Here is a 6,166-nt window from a genome sequence, read left to right as displayed (position 1 = left end):
TCTCTCTCTCTCTCCTCTGTCTCTCTCTCTCTCTCTCTCTCTCTCTCTCTCTCTCTCTCTCCTCTCCCTTCTCTCTCTCTCTCTCTCTCTCTCTCTCTCTCTCTCTCTCTCTCTCTCTCTCTCTCTCTCTCTCTCTCTCTCTCTCTCTCTCTCTTTACACAGGGTTTTACAGGGTTATTAAGGGTTCCTAACTTTATTTACAAGCTAAGAGTTGTTACCTACATCAGCTCATTTTCAAAGAATTTTGTTGTTATGAGATATACAAGTAGGGAACAGGATGAAGTTGGAGCCATCTGTGGGCCAGCAGTTCTCTATTCGGTCTACAAGTTATAGGTGAGTGACGGAGGGTAGGCAGTCCAAGAAAGTGGAGCATACTCAAGGTGTGAGGGCACTTGTGCCTCGTACAGAGTCTTGTAACTTCTACTGTCCAGCAGATGTGAGAAAATTCTAAATGTTGTAAGCTTCCTGGCCACTTTGCAAGATTTACAACATGGTTCTTCATAATCAGTTTGGAGTCAAATTTCACTCCATGGATATCAACTTCATCCCCCTGTATCAACATTCTCCCATTCATTCTTACCACTGGTCCGGCATTACCATCATGGTGCCTGGAGACCATCATTTGTGTTTTCTCGGCAGCAAATGTGACCTGCCATCCTTTACCACAGACTGATATAGCTGTAAGCTGGTGACGTAACTTAGAGCAGCTGCATTTCCTCTCTTGGATAAGTAAATGTGAGAGTACAGTCGTTTGTATATATGCATGGGATTCTAGGATGAGATACCTGGAGGCAGGTTTCGGGGGTCAACACCCACGCGGTCCCGGTCCATGACCAGGCCTCGTGGTGGATCAGATGAAGGTCATTGAAGTAGACATTCCATAACAATGGTCCAAGCACACTTACCTGTGGAACACTGGTACCAATACTGTCTTGTTGACTCTGTCCCGTTGAGAACTTCTCTTAGAGGTCTACCTTGAAGGTAATCACTAAGGAGGAATAGTGCAGATCCAGTACTGAGTCCATAATTCAAAACAGTGGAACGAAATTTCGAGGCAAAAGATGCAACTCAAATGCATACAAAGGTTTCTTTGCAAGCAGAATTATAGCAGAATGGAATAAACTACATTCTGAAGTTGTTACCGCGAAGACGATCCAGTCATTAAAAACCAGCTGGGTGACCACCTGCCGGGGTGAAGCGATATCAACGAATTTTCTGATGTTTGTTCACCAGCTGCATCATCCACGATGTTGTGGGCTAGTTGTGAGTTGTTCCATCCACGATGTTGTGGGCTAGTTGTGAGTTGTTCCATCCACGATGTTGTGGGCAAGTTGTGAGTCGTTCCATCCACGATGTTGTGGGCTAGTTGTGAGTTGTTCCATCCACGATGTTGTGTACTAGTTGCGAGTTGTTCCATCCACGATGTTGTGGGCCAGTTGTGAGTTGTTCCATCCACGATGTTGTGGGTTAGTTGTGAGTTGTTCCATCCACGATGTTGTGTGCTAGTTGTGAGTTGTTCCATCCACGATGTTGTGTGTTAGTTGTGAGTTGTTCCATCCACGATGTTGTGGGTTAGTTGTGAGTTGTTCCATCCACGATGTTGTGGGCTAGTTGTGAGTTGTTCCATCGACGATGTTGTGGGCTAGTTGTGAGTTGTTCCATCCACGGTGTTGTGGGTTAGTTGTGAGTTGTTCCATCCACGATGTTGTGGGCTAGTTGTGAGTTGTTCCATCCACGGTGTTGTGGGTTAGTTGTGAGTTGTTCCATCCACGATGTTGTGTGCTAGTTGTGAGTTGTTCCATCCACGATGTTGTGGGCTAGTTGTGAGTTGTTCCATCCACGATGTTGTGGGCTAGTTGTGAGTTGTTCCATCCACGATGTTGTGTGCTAGTTGTGACTTGTTCCATCCACGATGTTGTGTGCTAGTTGTGAGTTGTTCCATCCACGATGTTGTGGGTTAGTTGTGAGTTGTTCCATCCACGATGTTGTGGGTTAGTTGTGAGTTGTTCCATCCACGATGTTGTGGGCTAGTTGTGAGTTGTTCCATCCACGATGTTGTGGGCTAGTTGTGAGTTGTTCCATCCACGATGTGTGCTAGTTGCGAGTTGTTCCATCCACGATGTTGTGTGCTAGTTGTGAGTTGTTCCATCCACGATGTTGTGTGCTAGTTGTGAGTTGTTCCATCCACGATGTTGTGGGCTAGTTGTGAGTTGTTCCATCCACGATGTTGTGGGCTAGTTGTGAGTTGTTCCATCCACGATGTTGTGGGATAGTTGTGAGTTGTTCCATCCACGATGTTGTGGGTTAGTTGTGAGTTGTTCCATCCACGATGTTGTGGGCTAGTTGTGAGCTGTTCCATCCACGATGTTGTGGGCTAGTTGTGAGTTGTTCCATCCACGATGTTGTGGGCTAATTATGAGTTGTTCCATCCACGATGTTGTGGGCTAGTTGTGAGTTGTTCCATCCACGATGTTGTGGGCTAGTTGTGAGTTGTTCCATCCACCATGTTGTGTGCTAGTTGTGAGTTGTTCCATCCACGATGTTGTGGGCTAGTTGTGAGTTGTTCCATCCACGATGTTGTGGGCTAGTTGTGAGTTGTTCCATCCACCATGTTGTGGGCTAGTTGTGAGTTGTTCCATCCACCATGTTGTGGGCTAGTTGTGAGTTGTTCCATCCACCATGTTGTGTGCTAGTTGTGAGTTGTTCCATCCACGATGTGTGCTAGTTGTGAGTTGTTCCATCCACGATGTTGTGTGCTAGTTGTGAGTTGTTCCATCATGTGTTGTGGGTGGATACCATCCACCGCTTGTCTCGTCAGGTTATTGGTCACATCAAGGATCATGTCATGAGTCAGTTTACGGATCATGTCAGGACAGGTCATGAGTCATAGGTCAAACTATGGGGCCATGTTATGGGTCAGTTCAGGACAAGTCATGAGTTATAGGTAAAGTTATGGGTCACGACTCAAGTCATGGGTCAGGTCATGGGTCAGGTCATGGGTCAGGTCATGGGTCAGGTCATGGGTCAGGTCATGGGTCAGGTCATGGGTTAGGTCATGGGTCAGGTCATGGGTCAGGTCATGGGTCAGGTCATGGGTCAAGTCATGGGTCAGGTCATGGGTCAGGTCATGGGTTAGGTCATGGGACAGGTCATGGGTCAGGTCATGGGTCAGGTCATGGGTCAGGTCATGGGTCAGGTCATGGGTTAGGTCATGGGACAGGTCATGGGTCAGGTCATGGGTCAGGTCATGGGTCAGGTCATGGGTTAGGTCATGGGTCAGGTCATGGGTCAGGTCATGGGTCAGGTCATGGGTCAGGTCATGGGTTAGGTCATGGGTCAGGTCATGGGTCAGGTCATGGGTCAGGTCATGGGTCAGGTCATGGGTTAGGTCATGGGTCAGGTCATGGGTCAGGTCATGGGTCAGGTCATGGGTCAGGTCATGGGTCAGGTCATGGGTCAGGTCATGGGTCAAGTCATGGGTCAGGTCATGGGTCAGGTCATGGGTTAGGTCAAGGGACAGGTCATGGGTCAGGTCATGGGTCAGGTCATGGGTCAGGTCATGGGTCAGGTCATGGGTCAGGTCATGGGTCAGGTCATGGGTCAGGTCATGGGTCAGGTCATGGGTCAGGTCATGGGTTAGGTCATGGGACAGGTCATGGGTCAGGTCATGGGTCAGGTCATGGGTCAGGTCATGGGTTAGGTCATGGGACAGGTCATGGGTCAGGTCATGGGTAAGGTCATGGGTCAGGTCATGGGTTAGGTCATGGGTCAGGTCATGGGTCAGGTCATGGGTCAGGTCATGGGTCAGGTCATGGGTTAGGTCATGGGTCAGGTCATGGGTCAGGTCATGGGTCAGGTCATGGGTCAGGTCATGGGTCAGGTCATGGGTTAGGTCATGGGTCAGGTCATTGGTCAGGTCATGGGTCAGGTCATGGGTCAGGTCATGGGTCAGGTCATGGGTCAGGTCATGGGTCAGACTGAAATATAATAATAATATAATAAGGGTTTAAGAAAACATTAGTTCATCTTCAGACTTTATTATGATACAAAAGTGACACTTAAAAAATATAAATGATCTGTAACACTGTTGTTACCAGTCAAAGTAACAATGATAACCCTACTGTTGTTACCAGTCAAAGTAACAGTGATAACCCTACTGTTGTTACCAGTCAAAGTAACAGTGATAACATGACTGTTGTTACCAAAGTAACAGTGATAACCCTACTGTTGTTACCAGTCAAAGTAAAAGTGATAACCCTACTGTTGTTACCAGTCAAAGTAACAGTGATAACCCTACTGTTGTTACCAGTCAAAGTAACAGTGATAACCCTATTGTTGTTACCAGTCAAAGTAACAGTGATAACCTGACTGTTGTTACCAGTCAAAGTAACAGTGATAACCCTACTGTTGTTACCAGTCAAAGTAACAGTGATAACCTGACTGTTGTTACCAGTCAAAGTAACAGTGATAACCCTACTGTTGTTACCAGTCAAAGTAACAGTGATAACATGACTGTTGTTACCAAAGTAACAGTGATAACCCTACTGTTGTTACCAGTCAAAGTAAAAGTGATAACCCTACTGTTGTTACCAGTCAAAGTAACAGTGATAACCCTACTGTTGTTACCAGTCAAAGTAACAGTGATAACCTTACTGTTGTTACCAGTCAAAGTAACAGTGATAACCCTACTGTTGTTACAAGTCAAAGTAACAGTGATAACCTTACTGTTGTTACCAGTCAAAGTAACAGTGATAACCCTACTGTTGTTACAAGTCAAAGTAACAGTGATAACCCTACTGTTGTTACAAGTCAAAGTAACAGTGATAACATGACTGTTGTTACCAAAGTAACAGTGATAACCCTACTGTTGTTACCAGTCAAAGTAAAAGTGATAACCCTACTGTTGTTACCAGTCAAAGTAACAGTGATAACCCTACTGTTGTTACCAGTCAAAGTAACAGTGATAACCTTACTGTTGTTACCAGTCAAAGTAACAGTGATAACCCTACTGTTGTTACAAGTCAAAGTAACAGTGATAACCTGACTGTTGTTACCAGTCAAAGTAACTGATAACCTGACTGCTGTTACCAGTCAAAGTAACAGTGATAACCCTACTGTTGTTACCAGTCAAATTAACAGTGATAACCCTACTGTTATTACCAGTCAAAGTAACAGTGATAACCCTACTGTTGTTACCAGTCAAAGTAACTGATAACCTTATTGTTGTTACCAGTCAAAGTAACAGTAATAACCCTACTGTTGTTACCAGTCAAAGTAACAGTGATAACCCTACTGTTGTTACCAGTCAAAGTAACAGTGATAACCTTACTGTTGTTACCAGTCAAAGTAACAGTGATAACCCTACTGTTGTTACCAGTCAAAGTAACTGATAACCCTACTGTTGTTACCAGTCAAAGTAACAGTGATAACCTTACTGTTGTTACCAGTCAAAGTAACAGTAATAACCCTACTGTTGTTACCAGTCAAAGTAACAGTGATAACCCTACTGTTGTTACCAGTCAAAGTAACAGTGATAACCCTACTGTTGTTACCAAAGTAACAGTGATAACCTTACTGTTGCTACCAGTCAAAGTAACAGTGATAACCCTACTGTTGTTACCAAAGTAACAGTGATAACCTTACTGTTGCTACCAGTCAAAGTAACAGTAATAACCCTACTGTTGTTACCAGTCAAAGTAACAGTGATAACCCTACTGTTGTTACCAGTCAAAGTAACAGTGATAACCCTACTGTTGTTACCAAAGTAACAGTGATAACCTTACTGTTGCTACCAGTCAAAGTAACAGTGATAACCCTACTGTTGTTACCAAAGTAACAGTGATAACCTTACTGTTGCTACCAGTCAAAGTAACAGTGATAACCTTACTGTTGCTACCAGTCAAAGTAACAGTGATAACCCTACTGTTGTTACCAGTCATCTTACACTCACCAGGTGTGATCCAACTCCCCCTGGATCAAGAGCCCTTTTAGGGGGGTGTAACACATTTATCATACAATATGAAGAGAACATAAACACACACAGTTTGAAGGAGAGGTATGGCAGAGCCTGCCAGGCAGGAGCCGAGACTCGACCCTCCTCCCTCATCTACAACTAGGAGAGTACAAATGTAAGTGAAGACAGAGGGGGTTTGAATCCAAGGTCAAA

This window comes from Cherax quadricarinatus, chromosome 8, assembly GCF_038502225.1.
Source record: "Cherax quadricarinatus isolate ZL_2023a chromosome 8, ASM3850222v1, whole genome shotgun sequence".
Lineage (NCBI taxonomy): Eukaryota > Metazoa > Arthropoda > Malacostraca > Decapoda > Parastacidae > Cherax > Cherax quadricarinatus.
The sequence above is the reverse complement of the archived record's forward strand: the minus strand, read 5'-3'. Positions refer to the sequence as shown.